We start from the raw sequence: 14,467 nt of genomic DNA on the forward strand, positions 1-14,467 counted from the left end.
TCTCTCTACTCTGAACAATCTGAACGAAAAACTTACCGGAACCTACCCTGGCCTCTGCCTGTTCTCGCCGAAGCCTGTTGAGCCAAAGCCGTCCCACTCTGACTCAGTCCACTCCGACGATGGCCGCTCCGACGATGGCCGCTACAACAATGGCTGCTGTATATGGTGGTCTGCTTTTAAACCTTGGCGCGCTACGTCACGCGCCTGCGCAGTGCAGACCCTTCTCCCCGAGCAGTTTTTTAAAAAAAACATGACTTTTTCTACCCGATTTATTCATAATTATTATTGTTTTACATTGTATCTGCACAGTTTGTCTTTTTTGCACGTTGATTTTTGTCCGTTTTTGTGTGTATTTATTCATTGATTTTATAGAATCTACTAAGAATGCCTACAAGAAAATAAACCTCAGGATATTATATTATGATACTTGGGTAGTTTGATAAGAAATTTACTTTGAATTTTGATAATTAAAATGGATCTTCCAATCTTTTACCTCTGTTGTCTGTGCGACCTTACCTTGCACAAATTGATTGCTGGGTTTCCTTACGATTCAACAGTAAATGCATTTCTAAAGCACTTTGCAACATAAAAGATGCCATATAAAGTGCTCCTCCTCTGTCGAGAGGTGTCCCACATAGTGATAATTCATCACTGGTTTCGTGATCCATTGCTTCTTTCAGTGTTTTTTTGTTTACCGCTTTGGCCCGTCTAGCAAAGCCTCACTGCTCATCAATTCTGCAAGGTCCTTTTCCACAGATAAAGAGCTCTCTGCTTATCCCATGGTGAAGTCTGGTGGGGAAAGAAGTGACTGGTAATGAAAGTGTTCGGGAGGTTCCTTGGTTAGCTGGGCCCAGCTCCACTGGGGAGAGCTCACCAAATCAAGCACCATCTGTAAAGGCAAAGGGACGCTTTTGGTAAGGACCCTGCATCAGGACTGAGGTGAAACAGCCAGGATAAGGAAGTGAGAGTGAGGAGTGAGGCAGGTAGATGATAAGTGGAACCAGACAAAGGAGAATATTGGAAGAGAATCCACATGGTACATGAGGTGATGTTCCTCTAGTTGGCATTTAGCCTCCCCTTGGCAGCAGAAGAGGGCAAGAATCATGTCGGTGTGAGAATTGGAGGAGAGCTAAAATGGCTGACAGCTTGGAGGTCCACAAGGCCACAGTGGATAGAGAGAAGAGATAACGGGCAGACAAAGTCGGGTAGGGAAGTGTGGAAGCTGTAGACACTTCTAGTCAGCTAGGCAACCACATGTGCAGGAATTGTTTCCAGCTGCAGCAGCTCAAAATCCAGATTGTGGAGCTGGAGCCACCGTGGAGTGTCCATAAGGCTGTGGATTTTATGAAGTGCATGTCCAGTGAGGTGGTTACATCTTAGTTTAAGTGTGTTCAGGTGCAGAAAGTGTGGGTGACAGCCAGGCAGACCAGGAGGATAAGGCAGGTAGTGCACAGATCCCAAGAGTCTTTCTCTCTCACAAACAAATTTTCCCTTCTGGATATGGGCGAGGATAATGGTTCCTCCGGGAGTGAATCAGAGCTAGGAACACAGGCATGAATAGTTCAGCTGCAGAGCAAGGGGAGGAGGATGAGTGTGAGAACAGAGGTGAGAGGATGTTCAGCAGTTAGACCAGTATTTCCCTCCTGAATTGCCAAAGTTGAGGAGGATCAGCTGCTTTCACGAAGTACTGAGATCCCTTAGGTGATGATGCTCCCACCGTACTATTGGAGAGGTACTTCCAGGGTTTTGTGAGAAGCACTGAGCAAAGTTGACTGGGCTGGGAGCAACTTTGCCACGTCCAGCCAGTCTTATTCCTTCTCTGTCTGAGCATAGGTATAATTGTAGGAAGGAATGACTTGAGAGCCCAAAGTTACATAAATGACCTGATAGATGATCTGGACCTGATACGGATGCTAGATTTCATCCTAAATGAACTGGATAGTTTTATAAAGCTTTTACGATAATCATTATTAACCTTTGAAGTGAACGGAAGCAATTGCTGGAAATCTAGAATAACACACAGAAAATGCTGGAGGATCTCAGTAAGTCAGGCGGCATCTATGGAAAGGAATAAACAGTCAGCAGATCAGGCCGAAACCCTTCATCAGGACTCTTCATCATAACATGACCCTTCATTTTGTGTGTGTTACACATTGGAGTTACAAGAGACTGCAGATTTTGCAAATTTGGAGCAACACACAAAAGGAAACTGAGGGACTCAGTGGACCAGATGGCATCTATGGAGGGAAATGGACAGCTAACGTTTTAGGTCGAGATGGGTCCCTCTCCCACCTTCACCCACCAAATTCCAGATTATTAACTGAGTTTAATTTCCACATTAGACCATAAGAGCATAAGGCATTGGAGCAGAATTAGGCCATTTGGCCCATTCAGTTTACACTGTCATTTCACCATGGTTGATTTATTATTCCTCTTATTCCCATTCTTTTGCCTGCTTCCTATAACCGTTGACACCCTTACTAATCAAGAGCCTATCAGCCTCTGCTTTAAATATACATAATGATTTGGTCTCCACAGCTGTCTGCGGTGATGAATTCCACAGATTCCCCACCATCTGGCTCAAGAATTTCCTAATTATCTCTGTTCTAAAGGGATATCCTTGTGTTCTGAGGCTGTGCCTTCTGGTCCCAGACTCTCCCACTGTAGGAAACGTCCTCTCTACATCCACTCTATCTAGTCCTTTCAATATTCAATAGGTATCAATGGGATCCTCCCCGTTCTTCTAAACTCCTGAGAGTACAGGCCAGAGTCATTAACTATGGCGGGATTTGAACCCTGGCCTCTGGATCACTAGTCTGGTGGTTTAACCACTTCACCACCTCTGTACAGTTAGTAAAAGCTGTTTTTTTAGAACAATATGCTGAGGAATCAAAATGGAGCTGGCTATTTTAGACCTCACATTGTGCAACGAGACAGGATTAATTAATGATATCATAGTAAAGGATCCCCTAGGAAAGAGAGATCAGAGCATTGGTGGAATCTTGAATTCAGTTTGAGGGTGAGAAACTTGGTTCCCTAATTTTAAATAAATGCTTCTAATGCAGATTGACAAAGAGGATATTTACCCTAAAAAGAGTATCTAGAACAATGCTGAAAGTTTCAAAATAAAGCATTGCCCATCTTGGACGGAGAGAAGCGGGAATTTCTTCTTTCAGTGGGTTCATGAACCTTTGGAATTCACTGCCCCAGAGGGCTGTGGAGGGGCAATCAGTCAATGTATTCAAGACAGAGCTTAATAGTAAAGGGAATCAAGACATACGGGGGACAGAAAGGAAATGATGCTGAGGCCATGATTAGATAAGACACAATCTTGTTAAATGCTGTAGCAGGTTCAAGGATATGAATAACCTAGTTCTGCAATTTCTGTATAAAACCATAGGATCAAGTGGCATAGTCAAACCTATGGTACATCTCCTCCAGTGTACTATAGAGGAACTCAACTTACAGCTCACATTTAACAGTACTCCATCAAAGAACTGCTACTGCTCTCTTTTCTTCTCATGCTCAAAAGTAAGTTGTTCAATGTGGCCAATACCTTTAAAGTTCGAAGTTTAAAGTTCCCTAATCATTAACTCACTCAGCATTCCCCATCCTCCTCCTAAACCGCTCATCATTTCATAGAACAGTACAGCACAGTACAGGCTCTTCGGCCCACAATGTTGTGCCGACCCCTAAACCCTGCCTCCCATATAACCCCCCACCTTAAATTCCTCCATATATCTGTCCAGTAGTCTCTTAAATTTCACTAGTGTATCTGCCTCCACCACTGACTCAGGCAGTGCATTCCATGCACCCACCACTCTCTGAGTGAAAAACCTTCCTCTAATATCCCCCTTGAACTTCCCACTCCTTACCTAAAAGCCATGTCCTCTTGTATTGAACAGTGGTGCCCTGGGAAAGAGGCGCTGGCTATCCACTCTATCTATTCCTCTTAATATCTTGTATATCTCTATCATGTCTCCTCTCATCCTCCTTCTCTCCAAAGAGTAAAGCCCTAGCTCCCTTAATCTCTGATCATAATGTATACTCTCTAAACCAGGCAGCATCCTGGTAAATCTCCTCTGTACCCTTTCCAATGCTTCTACATCCTTCCTATAGTGAGGTGACCAGAACTGGACACAACACTCCAAGTATGGCCTAACCAGAGTTTTATAGAGCTGCATCATTACCCCGTGACTCTTAAACTCTATCTCTCGACTTATGAAAGCTAACACTCCATAAGCTTTCTTAACTACCCTATCTACCTGTGAGGCAACTTTCAGGGATCTGTGGACATGTACCCCCAGATCCCTCTGCTCCTCCACACTACCAAGTATTTTGCCATTTACTTTGTACTCTGCCTTGGAGTTTGTCCTTCCAAAGTGTACCACCTCACACTTCTCCGGGTTGAACTCCATCTGCAACTTCTCAGCCCACTTCTGCATCCTATCAATGTCTCTCTGCAATCTTTGACAGTCCTCTACACTATCCACAATACCACCACCCTTTGTGTTGTCTGCAAACTTGCCAACCCACCCTTCTACCCCCTCATCCAGGTCGTTAATAAAAATAACGAAAAGTAGAGGTCCCAGAACTGATCCTTGTGGGACACCACTAGTCACAACCCTCCAATCCGAATGTACTCCCTCCACCATGACCCTCTGCCTTCTGCATGTAAGCCAATTCTGAATCCACCTGGCCAAACTTCCCTGGATCCCATGCCTTCTGACTTTCTGAATAAGCCTACCACGTGGAACCTTGTCAAATGCCTTACTAAAATCCATTGCACTACCCTCACCTATATGCCTGGTCACCTCCTCAAAGAACTCTATCAGGCTTGTTAGACACGATCTGCCCTTCATAAAGCCATACTGACTGTCCCTGATCAGACCATGATTCTCTAAATGCCCATAGATCCTATCTCTAAGAATCTTTTCCATCAGCTTTCCCACCACAGACGTAAGGCTTACTGGTCTATAATTACCCGGACTATCCCTACTACCTTTTTTGAACACGGGGACAACATTCGCCTCCTTCCAATCCTCCGATACCATTCCCATGGACAACGAGGACATAAAGATCTTAGCCAGAGGCTCAGCAATCTCTTCCCTTGCCTCGTGGAGCAGCCTGGGGAATATTCGATCAGGCCCCGGGGACTTATCCGTCCTAATGTATTTTAACAAATCCAGCACCTCTTCTCCCTTAATATCAACATGCTCCAGAACATCAACCACACTCATATTGTCCTCACCGTCAACAAGTTCCCTCTCATTGGTGAATACCGAAGAGAAGTATTCATTGAGGACCTCGCTCACTTCCAAAGCCTCCAGGTACATCTTCCCACCTTTATCTCTAATCGATCCTACCTTCACTCCTGTCATCCTTTTGTTCTTCACATAATTGAAGAATGCCTTGGGGTTTTCCTTTACCCTACTCGCCAAGGCCTTTTCATGCCCCCTTCTTGATCTTCTCAGCCCTTTCTTAAGGTCCTTTGTTGCTTCCCTATATTCCTCAATAGAACCATCTGATCCTTGCTTCCTAAACCTCATGTATGCTGCCTTCTTCCACCTGACTAGATTTTCCACCTCACTTGTCACCCATGGTTTCTCCACCCTACCATTCTTTATCTTCCTCACCGGGACAAATTTATCCCTAACATACCGCAAGAGATCTCTAAACATCGACCACATGTCCATAGTACATTTCCCTGCAAAAACATCATCCCAATTCACACCTGAAAGTTCTAGTCTTATAGCCTCATAATTTGCCCTTCCCCAATTAAAAATTTTTCCATCCTCTCTGATTCTATCCTTTTCCATGATAATGTTAAAGACCAGGGAGTGGTGGTCACTGTCCCCCCGATGCTCACCCACTGAGAGTTCTGTGACCTGACCCGGTTCGTTACCTAATACCAGATCTAGTATGGCATTCCCCCTAGTCGACCTGTCAACATACAGGAATCCGTCCTGGACACACTTAACAAACTCTGCCCTGTCTAAACTATTGGAACTAATCAGGTACAAGTCAATATTAGGGAAGTTAAAGTCACCCATGATAACAACCCTGTTATTTTTGCACCTTTCCAAAATCTGCCTCTCAATCTGCTCCTCAGTATCTCTGCTGCTACCAGGGGTCTTATAGAATACTCCCTATAGAGTAACTGCTCCCTTCCTGTTCCTGACTTCCACCCATACTGACTCAAAAGAGGATCCTGCTATATTACCCGCCCTTTCTGTAGCTGTAATAGTATCCATGACCAGTAATGCCACCCCTCCTCCCCTTTTTCCACCCTCCCTATCCCTTTTAAAGCACTGATATCCAGGATTGCATTCCTGCCCTGCTGCCAGCCCAGTCTCTGTAGTGGCCACTACATCATAATTCTATGTATGTATCCAAGCTCTCAGTTCATCACCTTTGTTCCTGATGCTTCTTGCATTGAAGTACACACACTCTAGCCCTTCTACATTTGTTATAAGGTTATATTGCAGGTTGGTGGGACTAGGTGAGAGTAAGCATTCATCACGGACTAGAAGGGCCGAGATGGCCTGTTTCCGTGCTGTAATTGTTATATGGTTATATGGTTACCTTACTACCTTTACACCTTTTATTCTGTTTTTCTTTCCTCAAAGCCTCTTTATGTGTTAGATCCGGCTTTACTCCATGCACTATACTTGCAGTATACATGCACTATATTTCCTCCCTAGAAGTTGTGGACTAGACCGCCATGTACTTCCTGACCTCCAATTTTCCAAATATGGTTTAATTTTGATCTGAGAAAATGAAGCTGGTGCATTTTTTGTCGTGACTCCTTTCCCCACCTCTGGCAATTGCAGTTTTGATGCTTCATGTAGGCTTGCATGCTACCTGTCAGCATAATTGCTCGATAATTACCCAATTGACCTGAAGTAGGGTCTTGACTAGAAATGTCAATAATTCCTTTCCTCCCATGGATTCTACTTGACTTGCTGAGTTCCTCCAGCAAAATGTTTGTTGCTCCAGACTCCACAATCTAAAATTTCCCAGTCCTGATGAAGGGCCTCAACCTGAAACATTGACTGTTTATTCCTTTCCATAGATGCTGCCTGAGCTGATTAGTTCCTCTAACATTTTGTATATGTTACTCTGGATTTTCAGCATCTGCAGAATCTCTTACGTTACAAGGTTCTTGTGTCTCCATAATTGAGGACATTTTTCAAATGTACTTTTGATACAGAAACACCATCCCTTCTCCAACTGTAATTTTCTACATCAGCTCCATTGTGCTTAAAGTTATAAATTAACTTGTACTTCCTCTAATTCAACAATGGCATATTCGACTAGTTACTTTTGCCAACAGTTTATTTGTCAGGCATTTCCTTGTTCCTTTCTCAATCTCCTTCTCTCTGCTCCTCTATTTCTGCAAGATGTTTAGTTATCACAGTCTAGAGACTCAAATTCCTATCCTAACATCCTGGCACATTTCCCTCATTTGCAGAAACCTAGTCGAAGTCTCTTTGTATAATTATCACTTCCTTAATCCTCCTGTTTAATTCTCACCTTTAATAATAAATCCATTATTTTACAAAACAAGCATATTGAATATGGAAGTTCTATAATGCTCAGACCTTTTTATATTGCAGCAGAGGTATTAAATCTATTAATCTCTTAAATCAATTAACTGGGTTGATATCTTGTTGAAATGATCTGGTTCATGTTGGCAACGGTGTAATTAGTGTAGGTTGTGGGATCTGATATTTTTAATTTAGTCCTCAGGCAATCCATACATTTTGAACAGTTACATGAACATTTATAAACCGTATCAAAAGTTGAAATGGTAAAGAGAGGAATGCCATTCAATTCTGTTATACACCTAACGCAGACCACAACATTAATTTCCAGATCAAAAGCAGAAACCCCAGATCCTATAATTCTACTAAAAAAGCACAAGGCAGGTCCAACACTATCTGAACAGTCAGGTGCGATGGTTGGAAGTGGACCTATGATGAATGGCCTCACTCAAGCATTTTCTTTCTTTTTTTCCCATCGTTTTCTGACAAGTTTTGAAAATATCAAACTCGAAGACTGATTATGAGAACACCTATTTTACTTGTCTTGCAGTTAGAAATTCCTAAAAAAAAACCTTAAAAGCTTGACTCGAAACAATCCAATTGAATTACTTTATATAGAGAATCCATCTGCTTTAACTTGTGCTTTAAATGTCAGTTTTATGCAGACTCATATGAAATGCCAAATATATCTTTCATGACCTTTTGGATACAGTTAGTCTTGCTGGTTTTAGTTTTTTGCACATTAAGTGTTTTTTTTTCAGCTACCTACAAGTCTTGAGCTGATGGTTTGTGGTGCAGGATTCAGCTGACATTTAAAGAAAGAATTTTCAGGTACTGTAAGATGTGTGCAACGTTGCCTTTAAGTTGAAAATCACTGTTTCTAGAATCAAGTTTTATCTGACCAGCTGATTGAAACTGAGACACATTACAGGTACTTCCAACAACTTTCTGCTTCTTATCCCCAGTCCCGTCCCCACCTATACCTTCAATACTCTCCCACGCGCTCTCTGAGTGGTCTGACAGCACCCACAACATTTCTGAAACACAAGAGATTCTGCAGATGCAAGAAATCCAGAGCAACACACACAAAGTGTTGGAGGAACTCAGCAGGTCAGGCCACATCTATGGAGCGGAATAAGCAGTTGACATTTCAGGCCAAGACCTTTCATCAGGTCATCATGGAATGTCTCAACCCAAAATGGATGGTCAGCGTGGCCTGTATTTGACTCCTGACCCAAAGTGATGTAATACCTTAATTTGAAGGCATTTGGGGATTGGTGGTAAATACTTGTTAGCAGGCCTAACCCCCAAAATAAAACTATCAAAATACAATTTCAAAAGGTTCAAACAACAAGGTTAATAGATGTAAAATAACAATTAATAATATAAGGCACAATTGATGGTCATTCCCCATCACAATTCCATTCCTCCATTCCCCTGTCTTTGAAGATTCATCAGCACTCTTAACTAGAACATAGAGCAGTACTGTGTCATATTGATTAAGGTAATAATTAAATGCTTAACTAAACTAATCCCTCCTTTTCACACAATGTCATTATCCTTCCATTCTCTGTACATTCATGTGCCTATCCAAGATTTCCCTTACCTAACAAACATTGTTGATTCCCAGTCCTGCTTATCCTAACACCCACAGTTTTTGACAAGGTCCAGATTCTTATTGCCCCATTTTAAAAGGTGTGTTTAGTTTTCCTTCAGTGTGGTTTACTTTGAATAAGATTATGCTCCTGTGTTCTTAACACCAACAATGGACAAAGTTATTTCTGGGGATTCAGCAATTACTAATATGACAAGTGCTTTCAATGTTTTAATCAGATCAGCTCCAAACTCGAAAGCTGGGGAAATGAAATTGAGTTCTTACTGGAAATGCGATGCAAATATTTACTTGGTGTAGCTATAGACCAGTAGGCCTGTAATAGTTAATAGTATTTTGACTGCATTCAGAAGTGGAAATACAGGAACTGAAGGGAAAATATGAAAGCAAAAAATGTCTTTAACTGTTTACGTTTTCGTCTCTGACCTCACTAAAGTAACTTTTCTATTATGCTTGATACAGTATAAACTGAGGCAACATAAATTCAGTAATGGGAACTGAGTGTAGAAGCCACAGGTACCACAAACAAGCATGGAAACACTGGGCCTTTGCCCGGTGCTGTTTTCTTAAAATAAGCCAAAAATGTGTGCTGCCCTCAGACTGCAAACATATTAAGTAACTATTGATATTTCTGTTATATAATAAAGATACTTCGTTGATCTTGGTTGAAAGAGTTATATCGGAGGAATTTCTGTCTGTGAGAAAGTTAAAAGGTGTTCACTAATAAACCCAAAAGGAATGCAGGATAAATTGCGCTGGTAAAGGTTGTGAGGCTAAAGAGGAAACTGGCATGTAAGTGTGAGTGAAAATGGAAGGTGGTGCTGAGAGGGTGAGATGAAATCAAATGAGAAGAGGCTCAGACAGTACATAAACGCTGGCACAGGTCAACGTTGCTGCATTACCCATCTACCCTTTATCCCGCTGCACCTCCAACATTTGGTTTTATTTCTGACTTCAACTCTCTGGAATTTAATGCTCTTTTTTTTATCTGTGGCTCAACTATTCTCAGTTGTTGTGCATTCTTTTTCTCTCAAGAGCATAATAAGATTTCAGATCTGTAAAAGGCTGTGTTTACTCTACTTGGGCTGGATACTTTATCACTACCTATCAGCCCATCAAAATTCCATGACTTATTTACCAATAATCTGATAGAAAATTGTCACAACAGGATTCTTCATAAATTATTGCCAGAACCAATCACACACATGGTGTAATGGTTGTTAAAACACACCCTTGGTATGCTGTTCCATTGACAACAGGATACTGAACTAATCAATTAATCCATGTAATGTCTGACCAGTTGGTAAATCTCACTTATCTTGCTGATGCGTTGCACAATAACCTGCTCAGAATCTGCAGATTCAACAGAAGGTATGAGTGAGGCCAAATGTCGTCTGTCTGTAAGTGCTTGATTTATTTATATCCAATGAGGTCCATTGTATGCCAACGCACTATAGCCCTCCATGAATTATAACCAATGACATAACAAAAGCTATTCATACATGCATTTACTTTATACTTTATGCATTTCAAACAACATGAAAAATGCCTTCTTTTAAATTGCAATTCTAGTTTCGGGGCAGGTTATATTACAATTAAAACTGCTTCCTTGAACATAGCAAACGTGTCCTACACAACTGAGATTCTTCAGATGCTGGAAATCTAGGATAACTCCCACAAAATACTGCTGAATCTCAGCAGGTGAGGCAGCATCAATGTAGAAGAATAAGCGGTCGAGGTTTCGAGACGTTTCACTGAGTGTCCTGTGCTTTCCTGGAGCACAAACAAGGAATGATGTCAAACTTTATAATGAGATGTTAGGATAGATTTTAAAAAATGGTCAGAGCAAGAATTCAATCAACATCTTCCACAAAGAAAACAGAGATAAAGAGTAGGAATAGTTTATGAAGTGAATACCAGAATTTGAGGCATTTGTGTCTGAAGGCAGGGACAAAGATGGCAGAACAATGAAATAAGAGGATGATCAAGAGGTCAGAAGTGACTGAGTGCAGAGGTCAGATGTGACTGAATGTAGAGGTCAGATGTGACTGAGTGTAGAGGTCAGATGTGACTGAGTGTAGAGGTCAGAAGTGACTGAATGTAGATGTCTCAGAGAGCTATAGAGATGGAGGAGATCACAGAAGTACGGAGAAGTGAGATCATGGAGTGAATTAACCAGGAAGTTGAAAATTTTAAAATTAAGTTGCTGAAAATTAGAAATTAGTTGTGATCTGTGGGCTGTAATGACAGGATGAATTGGATAAGGGATATGTTCTGTATGTCTCATAGAGCGTGAAACAAGGGAGACCACCCATTAATATGGAATAATCAACTCCAGAAGCTAAATTATAAGAAGGTTTCCAATTTCAGTAGTGGGTGAGGTGAAATAAACTTGTAAAACAAATGGAACTGCAGACGCTGGAACCACCCAATCATTCTAAATAAAACAATGATTCAATTACACTGCTTCCAGTTGAATGTACTGCGTTCCAGGCTCACAATGTGGCCTTGCTCTACACTGGCAAAACCAAATCAGATTGGACAATCACTTTGTAGAGCCCCTGAACTCTGTCAGCCAGGGTATTCTTGAGATTTGTGCAGCTTGTCTTAGGCTGACCCTTTTTCTGACTTGTCTATCAGTGACCTCCTCTACTGGCATAGTGTGGCTCAACATCAACTAAAAGTACAACGTATTATCTTCCTTTGAGGCACTCTGCAAGCATTTGGAATGAATTTTCCAACTGCTCTCTCATGGTCTCCCATTACTAAATCTTGAATCTTGAATCATGCTTATGCCCCTTTTTCATCCTGTTTCTTTAAAATGCTTCACTAAGTCACCACTCATGTTCCTATCACTTGATCTATTTTCTTGTCTTACACTTCAGCTCCACCCCGCCACCCACCCTTAGCTCTGCTTTGATGACTGACTCCCCTCCATTTCTATTCCCGTTCTGAGGAAGGGCCCTTGCTTTAAACCAGTAGATTGACTGGTTCTCATTCTACAAAAACTACTTGACCGGCTGTATTTGTACAGCGTTTCTCTTTCTGTTTGAAGGCAATGATAGAGTGGCAGAAATATGCAAGCAAAAGGCTGGCACAAATCTAAAATTCAGTTAGATGGAGTTCCTCGGTGTCAATATCTTTGAAAGGCTACCCGGGGCCCAACATATTCATTCAATTATACAGAAGGCACGCCAGCGGCTATTCTTCATTATGGGTTTAAGGAGATTTGGAATGTTACCAAAGACTCTAGCAAATTTCTACAGATATCCTGTGGGGGGCATTCTAACTGGTTGCAGCACTGTCGGTTATGGAGGCACAAAGGTATAGGGAGTTGTAAACTCAGCCATCTCCATCATTGGAGCTAGCCTCCCTAGTATCAAAACATCTTCAAAAGTTGATGCCTCAGAAAGGTGGCATCCATCAGTAAGATCACCCAGAACCCAGGATATGCCCTCTTCTCAATAAGACCATTCGACCATAAGTCTTAGGAGCAGAGTTACGTAATTTGGACCATCGAATCTGCTCTGCCATTCTATCTTGGCTGATTTATTATCCCTTTCTTCCCTATTCTCTTGCCTTCTTCCCATAACTTTTGCCTCCCTTACTAATGAAGAACCTATCAACCTCCGCTTTAAATACACCCAATGACTTGGCCTCCACACTGGCTGTGGCAATGAAGTCCACAGATTCACCACCCTCTGGCTAAAGAAATGCCTCCTCATCTCTGTTCTGAAGGTATGTGCTTCTATTCTGAGGCTGTGCTGCCATCAGTGGAGATACCGGAGCCTGAAGACACACAGTTAACATTTTAGGAACAGCTTCTTCCTCTCTGCCATCAGATTTCTGAACCATCCACGAACTCGTGAATGCTACCTTACCATTTTTGCTCACTTTTTGCAATTTTTTAAAAAAATTAAGGGTCAAGGATCAAATTTCATCTCCAAATTTATTTACATGTATTAGTAATTTGCTGTGGTTTATTGGTTGGGCTGAGGCATACAGCAAAAAGCAATAGCATTCAACAATTATAAAGAAAAATGAATTACATAAAAAAGTTAGAAGTTAAATCTATATTTCATATTGAAATGAATAGTATATTTTATGCATTGCCCTCTACTGCTGCCAGAAAACAACACATCAGTGATAATAAACCTGATTCTGATTCTGTTTCTGATGTGAACCCACATTTTAATGCCAGAGAAAGAGCAAGAGTTGGCAGCAAGAGGATGGATATTTGTGATGGAGAATAAAGACGATGGTTTCACTTTTCTCGATGTTTAATAAGGGGAAAATTCTGTTTGTTAAGTACTGCAAGTGAGATAGTGTGACAAGTTAGAAAAGGGTTGGGAGAAATGGTACTACATTAAAACTGGATGTCGTCATGTTAATGTGGAAACTACCCACCATGTTTTCAAACTTCCTGAGGAATAGCATATTGACGAGGAACAGAAAGGGCCAGCAGTTCCCCAGGAGATACTAGAGTATTGATGAGGGCAGGAGAATGGTGATTATCTGATAGCAACCAAACAGGTAAGAATGAAGCCAGGTAAAAATAGTCAGGCCTCTTATCAATGACGAGACACATCTGTGACCTACAGTAAAAGAGTCCATGTTGACACATAAAAGTTATCTGATGTGCAAATTGTCTAATCCATCTTATTCTAACAATTGGGAGTGCTTAGAGATTTCCAGAACTATTTATAACTGGAATGTGACAGGTAATAGACAGCACTGCTGTGACCATTGAAAGCCGTGCTGAAATCATACTTGGTGCATGTGGCTGAGCTATTAGCTTAGTAATGGATGTAACAGCACTTACTTAGAGTGAAAGGAATCTTTTGCAAGGTCAACAGATTTGATTCCATTTGGAAGACGCAAATGATCCATGTGCTTAGCATCTGTTACCTCTGCGACTATATTCAACATAAATGAAGTAATTTTTCTACCTCTTTTGGGAGCTGAGTTGTTAATTGATAATTTTAAAAAGTGCTGATGCATGGCTGCTACAGTGTTACATCAGTAAGGCAGCTTGCAGCCTGTGTGGAGGCCTCTGCCAGCGCCATCTACGTAGCTGTCAAGAGATGCGTGAGAGAGGCTGAGTTGAGTCAGCTTTTAGTATCATTCCCTTTCTCTCTTGGGGGATAATGCCTCACCTGTGTGCTCCATCACTGTAAGGAACCCCAGCTGAAGTAGGGAACATTCTCTGGAGAATCCTGGGCACGCGATCCCTCGGCAATAGCATCCCTCAGGCACAATATTACAAGCTGTATTTCTCCACTATACAGCAGCATGGTATTCATAACAG

The sequence above is a fragment of the Mobula birostris genome, chromosome 7, assembly GCF_030028105.1.
Source record: "Mobula birostris isolate sMobBir1 chromosome 7, sMobBir1.hap1, whole genome shotgun sequence".
Classification (NCBI taxonomy): Eukaryota; Metazoa; Chordata; class Chondrichthyes; order Myliobatiformes; family Myliobatidae; genus Mobula; species Mobula birostris.